Source organism: Phyllostomus discolor, chromosome 2 (assembly GCF_004126475.2).
Source record: "Phyllostomus discolor isolate MPI-MPIP mPhyDis1 chromosome 2, mPhyDis1.pri.v3, whole genome shotgun sequence".
Lineage (NCBI taxonomy): Eukaryota > Metazoa > Chordata > Mammalia > Chiroptera > Phyllostomidae > Phyllostomus > Phyllostomus discolor.
In genome coordinates, this window is record NC_040904.2 from 198,495,255 (window position 1) to 198,520,664 (window position 25,410).

The 25,410-nt window shown below is 37.9% G+C and overlaps 1 long non-coding RNA gene across 6 annotated transcripts in view; it reads left to right on the top strand.

Annotated features, from left to right (window-relative positions):
• The window catches only part of LOC114513433, a 93,803-nt gene that overhangs the window by 39,573 nt on the left and 28,820 nt on the right, over positions 1-25,410 (top strand). For all 6 annotated transcript variants that reach the window (XR_004901681.1, XR_004901683.1, XR_004901684.1 and 3 more), the window contains one exon: positions 20,947-21,154. This is a non-coding gene — a long non-coding RNA (uncharacterized LOC114513433). The remainder of the gene's footprint in view (positions 1-20,946; positions 21,155-25,410) is intronic.

Here is a 25,410-nt window from a genome sequence, read left to right on the forward strand (position 1 = left end):
TTTCACTCACAACCTCTTTTTTTGGGGGGGAGGGGAGCTTTCATTCAGTCCCCCAGGGAACTACTGTTTTTATGGAATATTTTTCACATTGTTTCTCTGCATCTGCACATCACATTCCTCCAATAGCTAGAAGTCAGAGTGGTTAAGAGCAAGATTTTGTTTGTACTTTCCATATCTCCACGTGAGTGTTTTTGCCATATTGATTGTCAGCAGCTTCCTTCTGGTTTCCAAAACTCAGCATCTGCTAACGAATTTTATTTTTTTTATTTTCCTGTGATAAAAACCCATTAGTAGTTAATAAGCTCATAACTACTAATTAGGACTTTACCTCACCCTCAAGGATGTATGGCACAAGGCACACCGAAGACAGCATCCACCTTAATACAATAAGCTTACACTCACTCAATTTTCGCTCTGGGAAGCTTGACAAAATAGAGTCTTTTGTTTTAAAAAAATGAAAATGAGTAACTAATCCATAGGGGGATTAGAGGATGTTTTTAAACACTCCCCTTTTTAGAATTCCAGGGGAGAAGCATGGTGCTTATTAAAAAATAAATAAGCACCTTAAAGGATGAAGGCTGTCACCATGCCTTGCTAACTTATCTTTTTTCCTTTTTGGCCTTGTCTAGTTTGCTAAGTAGGCAAGGCCAAAAAGGAAAAAAAAAGATGCAGCTAAAACCCAGACAAATAAAGCCCAAAAGATCCAAATAGGCTGCCTCAAATTCTTGGCTACAAACTCGACATTGGGTGGGACCACACAATACTTAAGGGTGATTGGCGAAGCGTGCCCAAACTGCAGTAAATGTCAGCGAAAGTGTCAAGGTCGCAGGTTCCTATACATGTCAAGAAAGTCTCAAGGGCATGTCCCAGCGCCCTGGTTTTGTCCACATACACACTCAGTACCCACCCACAACCCTGCTGTTCTGTGATTAAAGACGTCTGAACACCTGAAGAAGCTGTTAGTAAGCGCTTAGAAAATGTCAGTCGCTGTTCATTTGTTAAGCTAGACTGATACGCTGAAAGCCCTGTTTTTAAAAAACAAAACCAAGAACTTGACACCCTGCCTTTACATGTGCCAGTACAGTTTTTCTAGTGAGGTTTTAGTTGGGGGCTGAAGCAGCCATTGAAGCTGGCCAGGAGTGAACAGAGGCTGGGACTGGGCAGAGGTCGGAGTGCAGAGAGAGGATTCACTGTCCCCATGGAGCAGACCTGCTGGCTAAACCCCGGAATATAAGAATTGGGGTGTGTACCTCTGGGATCTCAGAGCAGTGGAGACCCACGGCCAACCAGGAGATAAAAGACCTAAGAGCTGCGGCCAGCTCAGACTCTTTCCAGAGGCCAGCTCGTGTGTGTCTCTGGGCTGTCACAGCTTCTTTTCTCGCATCCGTCACATCGAGGAAATGATGCAGGGTGGGGCAAAAGTAGGTTTACCCTGGTTTGTGTGGAAAACCACACAATAAGGGATACAGCATAATGGAAGAATAAACTCTGGCTGGCGTACTCACAATTGTAAGGGGTGTGATATCATAAAACCTCAGCTTTTATATTTGACTTTTTTTTATTACCAATGATGGAAGGATCTGAGTATTGTGTATATATATATTTTAGAAACATGAAAAAAGGTATTAGAAAACATTTATTTTGTTAAAAGGGGTCACACTTATTTTTATATTTATTTTTCCCATATCCTGTGTATCTTAATACATATGGCTTCAGACTTCAATTTATTTTATATCCAGTATATCAGGGCAGGGGAAATGAGTGATTTCTCTTCACTTATTTCTCTACTGAGTTCTGCCCTTTGAAAACATGGAAAATGTTGCTTGGGCTCACTCTCTATGATTAGAGAAAGAAATGGTAAAGGAAGTAATATAGCAAGGATTACCTTCCTGGGGACCTGGGTCACCCCTGTTGGAGAACTTCTCATTTTGATCTTCTAAAAGTGTTGTGTTCACTTTTATTTCATTTTGCCATTGAGGGCCTATCAAAGATTTTACTTGGAAAATACTAGGGTCTCATTTTCTCTCTGGGATTTATATTTTGGAATAGATGAAATGCGGTTGTCAGATGTGTGCAAATTATTTAGAGGTATCCAAGGCAAAATCAGTGCGAACCCTTAAGGTATTTTGAAAGCAACTTAAAAATATGAATACTTAACTCCTGTTATTATGCTTACAGAATCACAAATGAGCATAGAAACCATTCCGAGTTAAGAATATAACTTACTAATCAGGTAATCAGTGGTGAATGCAAGCCTTCTCGAGTGAGTGACTGCTTGCAAAGAATGGGCTTTCACACACGTTGACAGAAAACTTGACAGCTGCACGGGGCTGTGTTTAGATTTCTTCTGCTGTCGCGTGGCAGATGCTTAGGCATGACAACAAAGACTGAGGTTTACAGTGAGAACTCACTGCGGGTCACACTTGTTGTTCTGCAGCCGTGAGTACGTAGGCTTCTCCCCGTGAATCGCAAATGGCTTCTTTCGTGAAAACCATACAGATACAGGATGACAATGACTTGTATTACTAACTCTGTCATCCTTATCCATGATGTGTGACCAGATGCGTGTAATGACTGGTGCGTGTTGATGATGGGGTGGGTAATGCACGGGGGGCTCCCGTTTTATTCAGACCACTTTTACTTCGATTCTTCTGGAGTTCTAGTGTAGCTAAAACATTTCAGAGCTGGATTTAAGTTTTTGATATCACCTTGTCATGACAGGGTGTTTAAAGTGAATTTATGAGAATTTCTACTTTATGGTTCTTCTTGCAAACATAAATCAAAATTCGATTTGTAAATTTTCAGGTAGAATGGAAAGGAAACATGGTCAGATTTAGATACATAGAAAGCTGTTTATTTGTACATTTCCAAGTGTACAAATACACAATATGTTTAATATGTAAAGGTGTGAACCATTTAAAATATTATTGACTTCTGTATATATGAAGTTATTTAATTATGAAAAAAGCATTTACTTTAATAAAAGTAGCCATTATAGCTATTGTAAGTGCATTTAATGGTACATTTTATTCTTAATATGTTAGTCAGATATGTAGACTAAAAATATAGACATACATGACAACATAAACTTTTATACATAATATAATGACAGGAATATATTACTTACCAAGCTATCTTGTTAATTATCCAAATATAACTTTATAAAATGACTTTAAGGACCCCTCCTTTTATTACTTATTTAGCTAATTTGTAAAAGTGGTCTTTGTATTCAACATGGTAGACATATTGAAATGAAAATCATGGTGAGTTTCTTTTCTTATCTGGATTATTCCCATCATTAATTTTCAGTGATTAATGTAAAATGTGTATATATCAAAAATATTGATTAAATCAGTATTTACTGACTACTTTCTATATTTGACACTGTGCTAGGCTCTGGAGACAGATACAGGTGAATTAAATTCTCTGTCCTAGAGAACTTTGAGTCAGGGTGATAGATAAATGGATAAATTACCACACAGAGGATTAGAGATTTGGTTAGTTTTAGTAACTCTATGGGGTAACTAGGAAAGGTTTCACCTGAAAAGATGACATTCAAGATGTTTGCTAAAGAATGCAGAAGGAAGCCATAGGAGAATCATTCTAGGCAGAGAAAATGACACCTGCAAAGGTACCCCACAGTCAACGTGGGGATTTCAACGTGGTGGAGCTTTGAGTATATGCACATGTGAAGGAGGAGAGGTTAAAAAAAGAAATGGAAAGATGTGATGAGGCCAGATGACAAAGAGCTTTGAAAATGCAAAAAAGAGGGAGGGAGTATTTGAATTTTTGATCTTGTAGAAAATAACCAAGCAAGCTATACAATTGCATTTTTAGACAGGTTTGTGATTTGAAATGTTTTGTTCTTCATACTGTTTTTGTGATGGTTAACTCTGCCAACCATGGGAAAATATGCATACTGGCTAGAAGAAGAAACAAGAGGGGAAAGATAAGGAAGAGTTTATCATCCCCTAGCTCTTCCCCCAAATGTGTTGATAACCATGAAAAAAGAGGCTAAATTCAATGAACACTTCTGAGTTACAACTGATAGATGTTGGTGACTAATTGAATGTGATGGGACAGAGAGATGGATGAGTTAAAGGTGGTACTGAATGCCTTAGTGTAGAAGACTGTACTGGATGGTGACACCATTACAGAAAGTAGGATTAATACTGGAAGTAGGCCCTGGCTGGTGTGGCTCAGTGGGTTGAGTGCCAGCCTGTGAACCAATGGGTCACTGGTTTGATTCCCAGTCAGGGCACATGCCTGGGTTGCAGGCCAGGTCCCCAGTAGGGGGCCCATGAGAGACAACCACACATTCATGTTTCTCTCCTTCTCTTTCTCTCACTTCCCCTCTCTTTAAAAATAAATAAATAAATAAAACCTTTTAAAAAAATACAGGGAGTAGGATCATTTATGGAGGATGAAGAGGGAGATAGATAATAATTTTGAAATATTTGAAAGAAATCCTAGTAGAGATCTCCAGAGACTAGTCATGTCAGTGTGAAACTCAAAAGGGTTGTGACTGTTTCATTCTTATTTGTACCTGTTGAGACAGGTTAATGAGTATTGAATAGAAGAGGCTGTATTTATAGAAGAGTTGAACACTTTTCCTCCCAACCCCTAATCTCGGAGAATGAAGGGAAGCATAGAAGAGCATCAGAGATGGAAACTCGACAGACTAGCTCACATTCATAGGATGAGGAGAATGGAAGAGTCTGTCCAAGTTGACAGAATGAGGCAAAAGAGACTTAGGGAAGAATGATGCCATGAAAACCAAGGCAAGAAAGGATTTGAGCACAAGGGAGTCCCATTAGCGCCAAGTTTCACTGAGTTGCCAAGCAGTATGAAGATTAAACATCAGCCTTTGGTTGGAAACAAGGTAGTTGATGGTCCTCTCAGAAAGACTGAATCATTGAGAATGTAAGCCATATTACAACGTATGGAATAACAAATACAATGTATGAGTCAGTAATAGTAGGCAGGCTGTATTTTCTACACATTTGATGTTGGAGGGAAGGAGGTGAATAGAATGGTAGCTACGAGCAGTGGTAGGATAAAGGATGGCTTTTTAGAAAGCAAGAGAGTTGAGCACATCTGTAGGGAAAGACGTTTCCAAGGAGAGAAACAGGTTAATGAAGCAACTCCTGGTGGAGGTGGAACAGGACACAGTCCTGGAAGAGAGAACTGAGAAAGAAATATGTGTATGTTTCTTCTCCAAGAGATGAAAGAAGAAGCTAAGGACAATTGCCAACTGATAAGATGAATGGATTTCTACTTCTTGGGTTCTTTTATTTTTAAGAAGAAAGAAGCCAGATAGTCAGTGGAGAGTTGACAGCAGAGGAAGGGCAGCAGCGATTTGTAACAGCTGCCTGAGGGCTAGGACAGGGGGATGAGTGGGTGCGAGTGGAGGACTTTCTGAAGTCCTCTTTTCATAATGGCGTCAACCTGGCCAGTGGCGGAAGATTTTTCGGTATCATTGAGTAGCTTTGGAGCAGGAATTGGGAAAATCTACTCATTAAATTACCTGGAGTTAGAAATTGATCCAGGGGCGTGTCAGAAGGACAGTGGGGCAACTCTAAAAGTGTGAAGCAGTAAAATGTAGTTAATATGGGGTGGCAGAAACGAAATAATCAAGGTTCAAAACATTGCTTTTATCTTTTAGTACAATCCTGGAGGTTTCAGCAGGAAGACTTAATTTATTCTAAGTGAGCTTTAAAAGAAGACAAATATTTAGACAGGAATCAGCTACTTACTAGACTCATCATTATGCAAGGTGGCATAAGAAGAGGAAAGCTAGAGTCGTTGACTTAATTTTCTTGAGTTTTTATAGTAAAGTGAATTCTCAGAAAGTTCATCCTTTGAATGGGATTTTACCAGGAGCCCATCATTACTTTGTCTCAACAGCTATTTTTGTAATTGCTTGAGTTCTCACTTCCATTCGAGCTGGTAAGATTAAAGCTAGACCTTTGAGAAAGGGCAGTTATAACTTTATTTATGAAGACTCCATTATAAGCACACAGCTGATACTAGAGTTCTTCTATTCTGCTTGTGTATTAAGTCAAACCTTTAATTTAGTGTCACAGAAATTTTTTGAAGCCTGCCTTTAAGGATAAAGAGCTCTTTCATTAATATGTTCTCTCGAGTGTGACATAGTGGACTACACGCTAAACTTGCTGGTCTGGTTCTACTCTCAACCACTTACATGCAAATATGTCACTTTACATCTTAGGGCTTCGATGTGATTAGCATAAACATCTCTGTACTTTCCTCCAAAGTTCATGCTGAGAGCCTGCCAAGGAGAGAAATCACAGTTATAATGAAATCCTCTTGGGTGGACAATTCAGATGGTTCAACTCCTCTGCTTGCTTTCCCTTTCTTCCGCTACCATTTTCCCCCATCTCCCCAACCCTCCCCAGCTCCTACCAATACTGAATGAGGTCAAATATTCTGGAGAAAATATATTCACATTTCTGAGTACTGGTGACATCTGAAATTAAACAAATCTCTGTAATGCTATTTTTACTCCATTGTGTTGAAATTTTATGCTCATGTTTATGTCTTACCCATTAGACTATATCTACCTGAAAAAAAAAGGCATGTGCCTTATTTCTTCAAATTCCCATGATGTAGCATAGTGTTTGACATGTAGTAGATGATCAATAAAGGTTTGTTGAGTAAGTTAATTAGTGAATAGATCAGTTAACATAAGCATATTGACATTCTAAGATTTACAATGGAGGAAACTTATTTACAGAAGTTTCAGTATAATTATCTTTCAAGCTGTTGTGAGATGCCATATTAAACACAAAGAAATGCATGGTCTGTCCAGCAGGTATCCAGCCATATAATACAAAAAATAGAGACATTTATTGAAGAAGATACAAGAAATATTGTACATAGGAAAATGACACCTCACTTCCCTTCAAAGTGGGCACCTTGGTACCTCACACAGTTCTCCCAGCCACCATCAACTGCCCCATTGTATTTTCCTGAACCTCACTGATGATCTGAAATCTCTTCCTTTCAAAGATGATTTTAATTTTGAGGAAAGCCAGAAGTCACAGGATGCCAAATCTGGGCCGTAGGGGGCTAAGTCACTTGAGTGATTTGATGTTTTGCCAAAAACCCCTGCACAAGACATGATGCATGAGTGGGAGTGATGTGGTGATGAAGCTGCCAATCACCAGTTCACTTCTGAATCATCCAAATAGTTTCCGCAGAGGAATGTTCAAGCTTAGTGCAAAATTTGAGCAGATTTGTTGCTCTACTCGCTCAGTCATTTTGAATGCAATGGCCACACAGTACACATGCTCACTCAATGGCATCTACCACCCCCACTGACTGGTATAACGAAATCTTCACTGTTCACGCATGTGCATTCCAGCCCACTCTCCTTGGGTGCCAGGTTACATCGATGCCATGCAAACCGTTCTTGTTACATTAACAATGGCTGCACTTTTTCCAGATAAGCCTCATACATTTCATTAACTTGATCTGTTTGGTGACCTCAGAAATTAAACAACTTTGTAATTTTAGTGAGTAACAGTTAAACTACTATGAAAAACCTTTTTAGCCAGTGCCAAAAACAGATGGAGGCATTAAGAAATCCTATTCATGGAAATCAGAAAGGGGCTGGTTAAGCCCACAGAGAAAATAAGGTCTTTGATTTTCATTGTTGCCAACTAATAACCGATTTCTATGAGTCACTTATTTACTTTGTAATTGGGCAAGTCATAACATGAATTGAACATCTACAGATTTGTTACAAATAAAGATGAACTATCATGTGCTCTTATTAAATAAGAAATTGAATTTTCAAGATAGTTAAAAAGATCAGTACATTGTGTGGTCATAATGCCATTATTCAAACAAGTGATTATCCAGTTTGTCTCAGGAGAATGTTAGTTAGCCTATTTGAGGGGAATATTTTCACTCAATTGGCAGTTGCTTGAATTTGTTGGTCAAAATGAATTGTCTTGATCTTTTATCACATAGGGAGTTACTTCCAGAAACCCATTTGCTGTTACAAACATTTGTCATGCATGTTCACTCTATGTGACACCCAGGTAATGCTCAAAAATTTTTTTAAAATTCAATTTATTCCAAGCTATCTTGACTCATTCCCACCAAAGAAGTGGATATGTTGATTTATTCTTTCTCCCCCAGTTTTATTTTTAGTTGAATTTAGTAGTTGGTTTGTCATCGTGCAAACATGGTTTACTCACAGGGAGTCCGTGATGGGGATCTTGTTTCTCCTCTCCTAAACTTGTAAAATTATTTTCTTCCTCAACCAGCGTCTTCTGTTATAGAAGTGAACATTCAAAATTTGACATGAATTTCAAAGTTGAAATTTCTTCCAGGATTTTGATCTCTGATTGTTTGAGACGATAGAGCAGAGAAGGGAACATGTTTTAAAGAGAATGGATTTCTAACGGGAACTTATGATAAACTCTGGGAAATTGTACTTCTCTTTACCAGGGAGATGCAAGTTATTTCAAAACACCTCTCTTAGGTATTCCTTGACATTATTTTCCATGTCACATTATTTTTTGATTTTCTAAAATGAAGAGGATGCACTGGTGAAAAACATCACATTTGGTCCTGAAGGTACCTGAATTTATATGCTGACCGGGTATTTACCTGTGGGTGTGACCCAGAGCCAGTCATTGATCTGCTGTTGCCTCAGTTGTCTCATGTAGGAAATCAATGTCGTATTTGAAGAGTAAAGGAAATAGTTAATTATGGCAGGATTACAAGTGGAATGAATTCACCTATAGGGAGGTGTGTACTTTGTAGTTGAAAACTATGGGGTGTGACGAAGTCAAGATGGCTTTGAATCCATCAAGTCTCATAGGTTAACCATTGCATTACAGTTTGTTCATGTGTATGCATTCAGATATAGTTTGAGTTATTGCAAGCACTTGGTCTTAACCGAGGCAATATTTAGCATCTACGAAGCCTTATATGTAGATTTTGGAAAACCAGTACAGAAAGGAAGGGAACTGACTCATCAACAGTGCACACAAGTGAAGATCTAATCCTTTAAATGACTGCGTTGTTCTTGTAATTCGTTCACCAACTGTTTACTGAGTGCCTCTGTGCACTCAGTGCTGCAAATGGAGCAGTTAGCAAAACAAACAGGGATTCCTGCCTTCATAGAGCTGCTATTCTAATTAATCATTAACTCAATCCAAAGCCAACTCAGAGAAGCTGCTGTGAGAGATAACGGAAGGGAATGCACGTTTATTTTGTAGTTTCCAACTCTTGCACACTAAATCAGGGCTCTAATGGATTTTCTGCTTATTGAACTTGTGTTCTTACATTTATGTTTGGTGATACAAATTAAAGGGGATGTTGGAGTGTCTTGGGAAGATAAGACCATGAATTTTTGAAACCATGTACACTCCTAAGTGGTGCGCTAGGAGAAACGGGCCAAGGAGCTGGATAGTTGATGTTCAGAAAAGACAAGGTTTGGAGGAAATGATAGTTGACCTCGTGCATTGAAGGGGCTGACTCAACGGAAAGGCGACAGACAGACTTTATGTGGCTCCAAATATAGGAATAGAACCAAAGGGGCAGTTTTTTCGAGCAGATTTCAGCTCAAGACAGAACTTTCTGTTTAGAAGAGTTATGCTGCAGACAAGAGGTTGTTGGGGGCAAGCTTCCTTTTTGCTGAAAATAACTTGGCAGAAGCTGGAAAAACAGGGTCAGGGGTCCTCTCTGATTGGCGACTGGCAAGACGTGCCTTGGATGATCCAACCCTATGCCACGATTTTTACTCTAGAGTTAGTCACCGCAATAATTTACAAACCCCCCAAAACTCAGAGCCAACATATTTTCGGTGACAATATCCCTGTAAGTTTCTGACCTTTAAGGTTTTTTACAGTTTTGCAACCCTAAACGTATCTCTCTCTCTCTCTGGTGAATTTGTATGAAAAGAGAATGAAGTCTTCCTTATTTATCACCCATATTCAGGAAATTATGTTTGGTGTATGGGTTTCGCTTTTGTTTCTTGTAATGGTGGCTCCCTTGGAGATTTGCCTTTCTAAATCCATTTTCTTGTCAGGATTGAAGATGACAGTTTATTCCAATGCCCGAATATTAATTTCTGTGGAATATCTATATATTTCGTTGGCCAACCTACTGTGAATTTTCTGGATTTCGATTAGCTTGTCCTAAACCCCTGGCAAGCTAAATTTCTCTAACAGTTTTCAATTCATTGCATTAAATGCCTGTTCAGCCTTGGAAGAGATATTGATTTTTTTTTCTCAGCAAAGTGACAAATACCGTTTTCATGACTATAATGGAGATTGATTATATTTTATGGAACACACGGAGAGAGCCGATCTTCGTGACACAACCTTGGGGCGTACACAAATGAAACAATCATTTGAATTAATAATGAAATTAATAAATTCATCTGTTGCTGATGAAGTAGAAGTGTTTTTGAGAAAAAAGAAAAGCTCTGTTCTGCAGCCTCACAAACACTGTGAGGAATCAAGACCAATTTTAGTATTTCGTGGGTGCTGGTGTTGTGATACCTTTTAAAGAGTTAATAGTAATTGTTTTTCACACCTAAAACTATGGCATTAACCCCAGCACACCTGGGAATGTTGTGTAATAGTATTTATACGGAATGACATTTTTCAGTTAAGTCAGGACAAAAGTAAATCATGATGAATGTCAACTAAATGTGAAATATCAGGTAGTCCATGGGGAGCAGTCTATGTTTCTAATGTGACTTATGTAGCCTCAGTGTAAAATTGAACTGGTTTCCTTTTCGTTCTAAGCTGTTTACAGGTAGGCCTTAAGTAGAGCAAACGTTAATATGTTTTTGTCATTGTGTCCTGCTGTGCAGTCGCTTTACCCTATACTCTACAAGGCATTTGAAAAACGAACAAAAATAGCATGCACATTTGTCATAAGCTTAATGTATGTAAAGGGTATATGCCAGTTTTTTTGAGAGGAAAAAAGAAATAGAAAACAAAGAGTATTTTAAGGCATTGAAATAACTATGGTGGACCCAGAAAATGTTGCTAGGGAATGTTACAGTGTTACTTTCTCTGGAAAAAAAACCTTTAAAACAAAGAAACCGGCTCGTGTCTGTTTAGGGCCTTTTTCCATGTGCTCATCTTCTATCCTCATCACCTAAAATTGTACCAAATACAGTACCTGGCACCTGGGAGGCATTCAGTAGTATTTGTCAAATGAATTAACAAGTTATGCTAGCAGAAAGAAATGAAAATTATCATAGTAAGCAATGTGGTTAAAATACTAATATGTACCATTGAATTTTACCACTTTTACCTCTAATTTTTGCAGTTGTTACATGGCTACAGAGTGAAAGTCTCAGGGTGGGGTTGGGGGGAAGAACAAACACCCATTGATGAAGCTGAAGATATTCATACATGTGCTTACATATTTGTTACAGTTCTGAAGGAAAAATGACCTTATGTAAGGATTTGAGAAATACCAGAGAAATTATTATGGATATTTTGATGGCTCACTTTTATTATTATTATTATTATTATTATTCTATGATGGTCCTACATAGAGAAACACTATTATTTTTAAAATATACTTTAATTATTTTACAGGCATATGCTTTGTTCCTAAGAATAACCAAAGTAATGTTTTGTTTTGTTTTTTTTATCTGAAGGGTTAGAATTGAATGAGACCTTCTGAAAACAGGTACTTAAGGTAGAGTTATTAGAAGTAGAATAGTGGACTTTAAACAGGTTTTCTTTTTTAAAGTAATAGTAATGTCTTAACAAACTTAAGTTGAGCTTCAAAGTCATTCTTAAAAACATAATTAGAATATTGATATATGAGGAATTCCTATGAGATTTTGATTATATTTTAGAGAAATAAAAGTATTGATGTTTGCTCGGAACAAAGATAATTATTATCAGCACACACCTAGATTAAAAGAAGAAATTCTGATTTGGACGTTTTGTCCAATGTTTCTTTGGGGCCCCCAATCCTCCCTTCCCAGAGTGCTTCTGACATACTCTTTGGTTCACTTCTCCCTAAACACTTCCATGGTTCCGTGTGGCCGCTAAGAGATTGAAATAGTGTCATGATTTGTGAGTTTGTTCAAAACTCCAGTTTCTCAGTTCCCATCCCTGAAAATCCTGGAGTGGGCCTGGATCATCTGAGTTTTCAGGAGGAATGCCAGGTGCTTCTTCAGACTACGTCTTGAGGAAGACTAGGGGAAAACAGGTCACGCACTTGTAAAGGCTCCTTGTAATTATCTTTCTTACCTTTCTGACGTCACACAAGTTTCTCTGCCCTCTAGCCCAAAGGGTGATGTCCTCTCCTCTTCACCTCTATCGATACCCTATCCCTTGTGTCCTAAATCAAACCACACCTCTTAAATGAAGACTTCCTACAATAGCCCACTTCTACAGCATTTATGTATGTCATACGTTTGAGGCTTAGGGTTTCCTGTTGTTCATTATGGCTCGTGTGTCATTCTTCTCTGTGTCCCGCATAGTGTCTTACGCATGATCAGTGCTGTAAAAACACGTGTCAGTTAAGGAGTGAGGATGTAATTAGACTGCTAGGCAGCAGGTCAAAGACTACACTTCAACCCCATGAAGCCACTTCATAACATGTCGCAACTTACTCTACTCTTCAGAGACTCCATAATTGCTTGTTTGGGTAAATAAAACCAAAGCTAATGCTTACCATATATCTGGGTCTATTAATCACATATTTAAACCTCTCTATATGCAACGCTTGGGAAAGTCTATACAAAAGGTACAGTTTTAAAATTTTATTTGAACTCTAATGTCCTGACTCCATACATTTTCCCCCCGTTGGTCTGTGTTGCTAAAGGCCAAGCTTGCTTAGCTTTCTTGAAAGAAAATTGTTTTTATGTTTAGAATAATTTCTTACCAGTAGCTACAACGTAACATTGTGGTGAGATCATTAGAATAAATGTAACATTTGTCACAGGCAGAGAACCTTAAGTGCATTTGATGCCTGGGCCGTGTTCTTGCTATATAGAACCAAATGATATAATTTAGCATAGCAATGAGTATAACCTGGCATGGTGCTCATAATAATTGGGATATACTTCATGCCACTAAAAATGATAATTTCCCGAGAATGGAAAATGGAACTCACATGTATTTACCAGTATTATTCATGCTTGTCTCAAGAAAAACACTGTTCATTGGAAACATATTTTGATCACAAGGTAGGCATCTCCCTAATACTATTTCACAACACAGGAAAATTAGCACTACCTATTTTTTTTTCCTCAATTTTGAAAAACAAGCCCTGGTAAGTCACCTTGGAAAGATAGAGGCGATTTATTCATTTATCCTTTTTCTAGGCTGAAAACATCATGGCAAATAAAAAGACAACCACGGGACATATATTCCTTTCTCTTAAAACTAGCGGTTTAGCTCTCTGGCCGGCTGGTCTCCAGTAGGTTGGACTGTGGAGGAGCAGGTGTGCTCCTCCGAAGTGTCTTTACAAGTGTCTCAGTGGGGCTTTCCTTCCCCGCCTCCGCGGGAGACAGCTCATCTGTTTAATCCTTCTGTTTTAGTCAACCTTTCTTATTATGCAGACGGAGTTCTGAGGCTCAGCTGGATTTTGACTCTCCGAATGAATTGATGGGGCTCTTTGATCTTAACTGTGTTCTGCATCTGTTTCATCCTTCCTCTGAATGCATAGTCTTCCAAACTCCCATCCTGGCCGGAACTCTTAAACTAAATGGGCACTCATACATACAAATAAAAATAGCTACTTAAAACTCAGCTACAAACTACACTTTTCATTGCGGACTTCTCTCTTTCTCTTTTTTTCTCTTCTCTCTCTTTCTCTTCGTGATAGTAAACTTTCTTTAAAAAAAGATGCCCAAAGCAATTTAATTATGTTACTCTGTAAAGGACCACCAGATTTGAAAGTATTTAACTATGTGTATATGAACGAGTCTGTGCTTTGTAGGATCAGATTTGCATAGGAAATAAGAATGACTGACCTTTGCAGACCAGTACATTATATGGTAGTTTAGTAACTTATTACTAGACCACATCAGAGCACAGGATGTACAATCTACTTAGAAAAATTTACTGTAGAACCACTGAGGTCCTGCTGGATATCAGTCTTCTTTCTGATGGGAGTGATGGTGACTGAACTGCAGAGAAAATCCGTTCAACTCAGAACTAATCCATATGGAGAATTTCATTCTGGGTCATCAGATGCTAAAATAACATCATTTATTTTCAACAGATCTTTAAAATTAAATGCGTAGGTTCTTGTGCGAGGTGGGATGTTCAAGGAACAGCATGCATTGTTTGCTTACCCACGGTTAAGCATGTGAAGATATGCTTAGTTCAACCGGAAAATACCAAGTTTTTATCTGAGTAACCTTTGATAGTCTCATCTGGTATTTTGGAAACTTGTATTAATTCTTTTTTTTAATTTTTAATTCCCCATGAATCTTTGTTTATCTTGAAGTGTACCATGATCTTGTGATGATAATGTAATGTCAAAGCTGTCAGAATAATTTCAGCTGAGCAAAAAACTGATGTTTCCTAAGAGCCAGAAGACCTTGAGAGAGTTATGAAAAGGTCTTTATTCAAGAGGAAGAATATTGTGATATGACCTTCTAGTCTATTAAACATGTCTTTATCTCAACATACGTGCACTAAAAATACTAATCATTATTAGTAAAATCTCAGAATACACATTTTCCTTAGAAACATTTATAGATAAAACATATAAGGAATTTGATCCCTAAACATAACTCTAAAATATCTCTATTTTTAAAATATTTAGCTAACTTTCTTTCACTCAAAAGTATCTCTCAAGCCTACACATGGTACCCTTCTCTGAACTGGGGAGACTTTCTTCACTATTTTTGTACTTTCCATATGGAATCTGAGAATAACTGTGCAGGAAGGTTACCCAATCCTTCCTTAGGCAGAACTACTCGCCAAAGACGCTGTTACTCTCCCCCAGCCAGTTTGCCCTATCTTGCTACTAACTGTTTTATTTTTGGGGAGGGGTGGCGCGGCATTGTCCCTTCTGTCAAAGTGAAACAAAAACACCTACACTCTTTGTCGATAATGATTCTGTGCTGCTTGAACTTCTGAAAAATACAGTTTTTGCCTTGCCTTCATGGAATGGATCAACACAAACCCAAATCTCATTTTTTTTCATGTCTGTGTGTGTGTGTGTGTGTGTGTGTGTGTGAGAGAGAGAGAGAGAGAGAGAGAGAGATTTACAAGTCTTTAAAAGTCTAGTTTGTGTTAGAATAACATCTGTCTGGTTCACTGATGTAACAATCCCCAGGTCAGTTTGGCTTACTATATTAGAATTTATTTAAAAGATACTAAATGACTACCTGCCCATGTTCTTGTATTCATCAATTCTGACTCATATTCATTCTTAACTTACTTGCTTATTTCCTCCTAACGGTAATTAGATAATTCACTTGAAATCCATTCTTCTCTCTCAATGTGAAAAGTGAAAGGTGAAAGGTTCCTACATTATGTTCAAGAGAAGGAAAGGAAGGGAACATTCATATTGTGTATCTTGGTGGAGACGTCATTCCTAACTTGAACCCTTTATGTATGGGCTCTCTGACCCTGCCTTTTAGTCTGTGACTGCCAAACGTGGTCTCGATTCTTGACCATCTCTTGCACCTCTAAACTTCTGTAGAACCAGCCTGCACCTTCAAGGCTGTCTTGATTTTGAATGACCCATTAGTGGGTCAGGAAATCAACAGCAGGTCATAACCTTCTGAAAGCACATGGCGATGTATATAACCCTGGAACTTCGCTACCAGCAGCAGCAGCAGCCGCCTGACTCCAGAGCCTGTCAGGCACAGGGAAAGTCAGGCTCCACCGCAGACCCCCTCACTCAAAATCCGAATTTTAACACGATCCCCAGATGATTCACAGGATCGTGGATGCTGGAGACGTGCTGATCTATAGGATAAGTATCACCAGTTGCTGTATGGACTTGCTCTGGAAAAGAAAAATTAGAACATTAAAAAAAAAAGGGAGATTTTTCATACCCTAGAACTGCAATTGACCATCTAATGGAGTTTGAAATTAACGATTATGACAATGACAAGGCCTCTTGATGAGAACATCCATTATCAAGTGCTCCCAAGTGTTGACCATTGCGTCTAGTGCATTAACTAACCCATTTAATCATCATCTTTCCCCTTTGAGTTCAATGCTTGTTTTACAGAGGAGACAATGGAAGCCACAGGTTGCCTAAGGTCGCCCCATTAAAGCCAAGCACTCTGATGCACAGTATCTGTGATTGGTAGTTGCACCTTTTAAAAGACAAAAAGACTATTTGTTTCAGACACGGAGACAACATATCACTTGGACGATTCCTATGAAGGTATCGATCGGCATTTGTTTAGATAATGTTAATGATCAGCAATGAATTCTCAAATTTGCATATTTAAAAATAGAAGAAGAATTTAAGTTTTAAGCCCACATCAAACTTTAAGGTGATCAGTTCACAATTTATTATATACAAGGTGCACGTGCTATGTGGTATCTTGCGCCCCATTAGAAGCCATTGGCTTTGCACGTTCTGCTGGCATTTGCAGACTTAGCTTGAGAGCAGACCGACTGAGGACAAACATTCACACATCGGGAACATGAAGAGAGGGCTCCTGACTTGAAATGACTCTAGAATTGTACAGCAGGTAGGAATGCAGTGTGTCTCTCGTGCTGAGATAAATCCTTCCTAAGGAAAACATCCTCTGAGAAAGGAGATGCGGCAGGAATATCAATAGTTTGGCTGTGATTGGGTGAGGAAAATTAACTCACGCAACAAATGCAGTTGGAAATAGCACTGACCTGAGAGTTGGAAGCAGGAGGTGGTGAGGCCACATTACGGTTCAGAGCCACACACAGCACTGCATCCTGTGTGTCAGCGGGGCAGGCATAAGCTGGTGAATCGTGTCTACTGGTGTGGGGAAGTGGAAGGTGTGCAAGCTTTTTTATACAGACACTGAGATACACTGGTTGCACATTTAAGTAGGGATGATGAAATTTTTAAGTGAAATTTGTCATTGTTTTTACATATATAACAAATTCATACTATAGCAAAGAATATAGTGTAAAGAGTAGTTTTCTCTCCACTTCTATCCCCCAAGCCCATTTCCCTGCTGGAGCAACCACTGTTAGAAGTTTCCTGTGTGTTTTTCAGAGATATTCTCTAAACATGAAAACATTATGTACAAAATCCTTATTAAACAAGATGATAGCATATAATACACGTGGTTCTGCACCATTCTTCTTTCCCCTAAAGTGTATCATAGAAATAATTTCATATCAGTACTTCCGCATTCATTCATGGCTATGTGGCCTTCCACAGTACGGACATACCTTGTTTAACCTTTGGTGACTTTTTACATCATTCGCAGTCTTGTGTTATTGCAGATAGTACTGCAGTGAAGATCTTCATCCACCTATTGTCAAACACATGACCATATGTGTTCTCTGGTCTTCACAAAGTCCCGATTTAATTGTCCTATACAATAGCTAACCAATGAGGAAGAAATAACCAATTAGCATAAGAAGGAGAGTAATACTAAGAGTTGCAAATGTTATTTACTATGCAGTAAATAGTCGGTGTGAGTCCTTTAATTCTTATTACTCTGTGGGGGAAGTTATTACTGTTGTTGTTGTTAATTATTTAAGTGAGAAAGCCAGGATCTGAATTGACCCAAAAAGCGTAATTCTGGATCCCTGGCTCCTGTTGCTGCCTGGACAGTTTCCCAGCCCCTTCCATCGCCACTTTAGCAATGACAGAATATTTATTGGATACCTACGATGTACTAAGCAATTGACATGTATTATTTAATGTTTCCAAATAGCATTACAAGGTGGGGTTGTTTTTTTAAACAGAGTCTTAATGAGGTTTAATCACTTGCCAAAAGCGCCAGAGCTGGTTAAGTGAGGAGCCAGGAACGACATAGGAGCAGGGTGCCTGGCTCCTGAAACTGTAGCCTAGCAGAGATGGGAATTGAGACAGCTGAGTTTCCATCCAGCAGGCTGGAAGGCAGGAATGGAATGAATCTACATATGAGGCTTAATTAAACATATTCAAGTGACCACGGGGATTCAGAAGGGCTGTCGCAAGGGCCCAAGGAAGAGGGTTGGTGGCACACCTATGAAAGCCTCTGCAGCAGAATGGGACTTGGGGGTCCGTATGGAGCCACGTGGTTCCCCACGGACCATGTTTTCGAATTTATATTGCTTTGTTCTCACTGACTGCTTCCATCTTTACAACATGCCACACCTGCACACTGTATTCACATCATACACATTTGTGAGATGTGGTCCAGGCGTGCCCTCGAGAAAGGTAGTTCTGCTCTGAGTGGGAATTCGTGCCCACATTTTATAGATGGGGTTCTTTATTCCAAAATTTATTTTGGAGATTAACAATTATAATGGTGTTAAGTCGAGCTCTGTAAAAGAAGAAAATCCTTTCTAATCCCACACGACGTATTTTCTATTGTGGCATTTCTCCTTCCAGTCTTTGTCTAAGTGTATTCAGTAATCAATATACGCACAATTCTATATTCTGCTTTTTTCATTCAGGATAGTCATCAGAAGTTGGTTTTCTCAGTCATCCTCATTATCACATAATGACTGCATACGGGTAATTGCTATAATTTCTTTAATAATTTCTCTCACTGGGGACATTAGGCTGTTTCCATTTTCTCTGATGGGTGCTACTGCAATGAAAAATGTTGTGTACATAATATATTTTATTCTCTTTGCATTTCCTAAGAGAAAGTCCCCTGTTCAGTCAAAGACTAAAGACCTTTTTGACTCACTTTTAGCTTTTTGAGTTTGAATTATTTTTATGGGAGCAAATAGTGAGCCTTATTGAAACATCTATTTTGTCACCTTAAAGGAAATGTTTATTTTTAACTCTTCTGTGTATGAACTGTTTTGTCAGTATTTCAAGTGGTATACTTTGAATGACTATGTGGAAAGTAACATATAGTAATCAACATGGACTTAATGAGTGATTTTTTTGCATTATTTAATTTTAGAAGTAGGTGAATCCACTTTTGGAAAGTAACATTTGCTTTGAGGAGGATGGTATGTATGACAAAAATATTCACTCTTTATCAAACAAGGGTTTCTTGAGAAACTACTATGTGCCGGGCCCCAGGCTTATGATGGTGAATGTGAGGGGCACCGACCATTTCCCAGCACGGCATTGCTGACAGCCCACAGCTAAGGTGTTTTTGTCCTTGACATTGTGCCACAGCACTGCCTTGTTCTCTACCATGTCTGACTTCTTTTTCCTTTTGCTTTTATGACATCTGGCTCATTTCTTCATATCACTGTAAGACATAAAGGATAAAGAATGGCTTATTTTCAGAATGAAATATACATGTATATGATTTCTAAGAATTCCTAAAACCATGTTTTCCCCTCCCATCTCTGTGCTGGTGGAATTTAAGAAAACATTTGATCGTCCTAGGATAAAAGTATTTTGCTCTGTAGTTTGGGAATATTGCATCTAAACACATTTATCTTTTCAGCACTTGAGGCTAAATAAACCAAGTGTGGGAAGTTGGGACCCTCCATTACAGAAACATCCTAAAGTGAAAGTAAATTTAGGGTACATACCATGGTTTATTAATACATTGTACTGCAATTTCCACACATCGCAATAACTAGTTCGTTCCTTTTTAGGGAACCAAATAAATAGAATTCCTGTGTAAAATGCACTTCAGAATTGCATTTTAACTTTCCACCAAACACTTCCATCCCAGAAAGATTTATTAATTTGTTGATGAATATAACTTCATTATCATGTTGCATATTACTCTTTTTTCAGTTCTTCAGCGCACAATTTTTCCTTCACTGGTGCTTAAAATTTCAATGGGGAAAATATCATTTAGTAAATATTACATTGTTTTAATGGCTGACTAAGCAGATAAGGCTTTTTACTGATCAATTGATGTTTTACTACCAGAAATATTGTTATATTGTTTTGTAAGAATGTTACTCATGTTACCTAATATGCATTTAAATTTAAGAAAATTGATTATATGTACTTGTGTGTATATCTACCTATCAATTGATTGATTGACTAATTGATTTACACTTCTATATGATTTTAGTGGACTGATGTTTTTCAAGGGAAAATTTGTATCAAGACGTGGAGACAGATGTCTATCTTTCAATCCAAAGTTGTTCATAAACAGTTGTTAGCCGAGATGCCCAAATTAGTTTCTCATATTATTCTGTATAAATGTGATTTGAAGTTTTATGTGACGATATGTTCCAGAAATTGAAACTTTTCAAGTACTGTTCTTGATGAAAAAGGGATGCGGGGAGACAATAATATCGGTATAACACTTCCATGGGTTGACGTAAGGCTACTTAGGCATGAGGCTAGCTCCTTTGGTTAACAATCTGCCCATCAATATTACTAGGCAGCACACAGGTAGTTAAGGAAGTACCAAGGCATCTGAAAAATGAACTCGGACAGATTTTTAAAAATTGTCCTTACATTTCTAATATCCCATATCCTTAACATTGGGATTGCAGTCCTCCGTATTGCAACTTTGCACATACCCTACTGTTTGGACTCAGACCCAGGGGACTACATGTCTGAGAGCTGAATGTATTTTTGGTCCCAAATCAATCTTGTCACTGCTTGGAAAGCAACGCAAGATAATAAGTAGTATTCACCTGATTGCTTTCCTGCTCTGAGACAGCTGGTGACGCATGTCTTCCTGATAACCAGGAGTTTCAGATCTAAGGCAAGGATAAAGGGAAGCTGGGAGCTCGCAGAATCTCAATTTGACAGTCACCGGCCGAGGAGAGGGTCAGAAGGGATCGACTCCGTGACACGTATGAGAAAGGAACAAAATTTATCTGCTCTGGTTGCAATGATTAGATGTCTCTTTGTCTGCCTTTCTTACAGCGGTTGACTGATTGTACCCGCCAGATGGCTAATATCATAATTAACAAAGTTGCTACTACATTTGCAAAGTTTAATCGAAAAATTTGCCGGTGATATGACGGCATTGTCACAAAGATCACAAGGGACACGGAGCCGACTTTTGCTCAAGGTGGAGTGGCAAAGCTGTGTAGGCAAGACGAAAAGAAATCGCGAACTTGTTCAGCCAAAGGTATGTTTCTTTCATAATTATACATCTTAGGATTCCTTGGTAAGATTTTTGTTTGATGGATGGTGAGTTCTTTTTGATTTCATGGCCAAAGTGGTTCATAAAAACATCCATATGCTTACTGAGCATGTAGAGTATATTCTCTAAAAGCTTTGGTATTTTTCTAAATCGGGAAATTCAGAAATATAATGAAGTAGCTTTCAATACTGAGAGTTTTGCCTGTTGTGTCTAGCCAATCTTTATCAGGTTTCAAAATAACTGTTTGACAGCAACTATCCATTGGACATTTATATTGTGTAGCATTGGATTTATTTTGCTCAACATCGTAAATGCTATCTCTCTGCCTCATTCTATTGTGTCGATCTACTTGCAGGAGTGGAAAAAGAGGCAAGCATAGTTATAGAAGACATAGAGGTTGTATTTGAGTTTCAAGAAATGCTCACAGTGGGGGACATGAGAGCTGAAATCTGGATTTTAATTGAACAAAGTAACTGGACTTTTGACAACATTTAGAAAGATCTGTATTTCTTGAATGTATGTGCTATTCCACAATGTCAGCCTGGCCATTGACTGTTATCCGTGTATTTTCTTATCACTGTGGTTTGCTTTGCCTGATTGGATATTCAAGTTCCGGGGAGTTTCCCAAATTATACCCATCATATATTGCTAATGAATGAACGTGAATATCAGTGAGAAGGGACATGCGCCTCCGAGTACATGCCTGTGTGCTTCCTCTGAGTACAGAGACATGAGGGCATCTCAGCAAATATGCAGAAGGTGACGTCCGGCTTCTTTATGCTGTGTCACACCACTGCTATAATACCAAGGCAATCAATTTTCCAGATAACTGAAGGCATATGTTAGGGTTCTTTTACTTTCCTTATGTGGTCATCTGGGGCACTCTATCATGGCAAAAAAAGAAAAAATCCTAACAATTCGTTTTTGTCCATTGCTATTTATCTTTTGTGTTAATAGCTGTGTTTAAACACCATGAAGTAATTTTGGAAACAATTTATAGCAAGTATTTTTTAAACAAGTCCATTTCAACTTCCTCATGGTTTTATTCCTAACCACGGGAGATTAGAGAGTTTGAGTATACTCATTTTAAAATTTGACAATCAAATTTCATATTCTCAAATTTTAAAAATGAATCATTCTATGGGATTATGACTTTTAAAGCTTTCAAGTGTCCAGATGATTTTTAAAAAACTGCTTAGTGGAATTTTGCTTAAAATTGGATTTACATTTTAGTGTTTTCTAAAATTGAATGGCATTAGTAACAAAGGCTGAAAGTGGAGGTTTAAATCATTATTTTATTATATTCCAGACATCATTTTCAGAAGAGTATGTTATTCTCATGACAAAAACTCTCTTTATTTTTCTTTGACTTTGCATCTCTCCCCTCCTAGTATCCAGCAATAATAGGCACAGGATATATATTTATTGAGTGAATGGATTAATGAATTTAAGTCTTTCAATTGCTATTCAACTATGGTTAACATTTGCTTCTGCCAAATCAATAATAACTTTTGCACATGGTAAACATTATGGACAGAAACAGGTAGATGAATGGTATAATCACAGACAATAGGGAGGATTAAGTTCCTAAAATAATATAATGTTGTTTTAACCTGAACCTCCATAATGTTTTGTGTAATTGAGATCTGCTATTGTATAAACGCAGTTGGAGTGAGGGAGGTCTATGAGGATTAGACAGGGCTAGGAAAGTGGTTCACAGCTAATACACCCGCTCTTTTAAACAGGATTATCTCCTGAGATGTGTAGAAATGAACTCTTGTCAGAGTTTCAAAGGAATTAATATTTTTTGGTAAAATGTGCTAATGTAAAGAGTTAGAAGATTAGTGATGCATAATGAAAGCAATGCATTCTTTTGCATGGAAATCGGAATGTAATAAATGTCCTGCAGGTGATTGGGGCTGTAGCAATTTTATTGAAGATTAAAGTTTGATTGACCTTTGTTAGGGTGATTAACCCTTCTGAAATTAAAAGCTAGAGCTGAATTATTCTGGCCAATTTAAATGCAAACATTGAACCAGGTCGTGTGTCATTCAAATAATAATAAGTTAACCCCCTCCTCCTATTTTAATTTTCACTTTTGCACATCTGAATGGATGCTGTTTGGAAGGATCATAGTTCTGGCGACAGCATCTCAGTGGCAGAGAACGTTGAATAATGTATACATAATTGGGAGCACGTGGGAAGAGTCCCGGGACCACTCCCCTCACTCGAAACGTCAGAACCAGGGGCCCAACAAAAGCAGGGAGCCTGAAGGGTCTTCGCTCACGGAAAATGCATGATCTCATTAGAATGTCCTGAAAAGGTTAGGAAGAAATACCATTCTCATCCAATGCCAAGCACCTACACTGCGTATTGTATCCATGTTCAATCTATAAGCTGTCTCCTGAAAATGGGGGCTGTCGGTATGGCTATTTATGAAACTGTTCATAAAAATTGATGGTTTCAGATGTCTGGAATTTCATTTCCCATCATCTCTGATAGTCTACACATATATTCAGTATTTCCATTAAGTTAAAAAATGTCATAGGAGAAACAAACTCTAGTTATTTACAAAGCCAGTTCAATGGTTTTGTTTTTATTTTTCTTCATTAACTTTTCTCGAAGCCTTTGAAATGTTGTATATTCACATCACTTCAAAAAACGGTTTCCATTTTTCGTATCACATTAAATTTTTTTATTACTAAGTCGGTGAATATTTTTAGATTTTAGGTCCCACCACACAGTGCAAGCGTCTTCCTTTTATGTGGCTGTGGACTATTAAAATGATAATAAAGGCTCTCTTCATTCCACATGTAATTTATTTCTCCTTCTTTTCATCAAAGAATTCACTCCGAATATGTCAAGGTAGAAGAGTCCAAGGTATTATAGTGTAAAAATTAAGAAGCCTGAGGTGCTATAGTTTATTTTTGCAGAGGCTTTTCATGTATTCTTTTAACATCCTTTTGAAAGATAAGTTTCTACTCCAGGCCTGCCAAGAAAGTCAAAGACGAAAAACTTGTGATAGAATGACTGAGATTATTCAGCTAGCAAAGTGACTCTGGCATCCTCCAGAGAACTGGGCAATACCTTGCAGCGTAGATTAATGATATGTTTAACGAAGACCTATTTGCTATATGGATCATTTCCTAATTCTTAATCGTGGCTAGAACTTAACTGCAAATTGTAAACAGACACGTGGTTCTGTAATTTGCCTGATAAAGTATAGATTACTGGCTTTAGCTTTGGTACACTGAATTGTCAAACTTAAAAAGAAATCCGGCTGTTTCATAATAATAAGTGTTTTCTTATTAAAAGTAATTTTCACTAAATAGTAAACACTACCACTAAATTAAATCTCTAAAGTAAGGGCTATTAATTCTTCAGCTATAATTCAATAATCTTCTCTGATTTGATTATTTTTTTAATTTTAATTATTGTTCAAGTACAGTTTTCTGCCTTTTACCCCCAGCCCTCCCCACCTCCCTCCCATTTCCACCCCCCCCTTGTTTTTGTCCATGTGTCCTTTATACTTGTTCCTGCAAACCCTTCCCCTTTTCCCCAGAAATTTCCTCCTCTCCACTCTGGTCACTGTCAGCCTGTTCTAAATTTCTTGTCTTATTTCCAGAACTAAATGAAAATAATTTTCAGCATTAAAATTTATTGTAAACACAACATTTTCTAAGCACAAAAAGCTAATGTGCTGAACTACTGACAACAAACATCCTTTTTCTAAGTTGCCACTAATTATCAGCAATCTTTTCCATAAAAGAAAATCATGGCTTGAGAAGGGGAAATTCATGTTGTCGTAGTATAGAAAGAAGTGCTGAAAGAGCAAAGACAAATAAGATTGTATTTTGTTAAATCCCAAATCCAACCGTTTGCTTTGCTTTAGGGTGCTTGGGAGACATTTTTATTTCTTTGTTGTCTTTGTTTCTGGCACTCTGTCCCCTCTTATCCATCTACTCCAGACCTGACATTTTCCCTTATAGTTGTAAAATAACATTCTTTACATTAACAAGCTGAAAATTAATCTATTTGATATTTTTACAACCTCATATTTTGGAGTTCTTCTGTTTAAAAAGCAGGCTGCTTAAAAAGTGACCAGGGGTGTCATTTTATTCACTGCATATTGTTTGTTAGCCAACAATTAATTTAATTCTACTAAAAGTTGAAAGTAGGCTGACAATGAGCAATTTTATTGTACGGAGCTAAAGAGAGCTAACAGCTGAGAAATTCAAGGA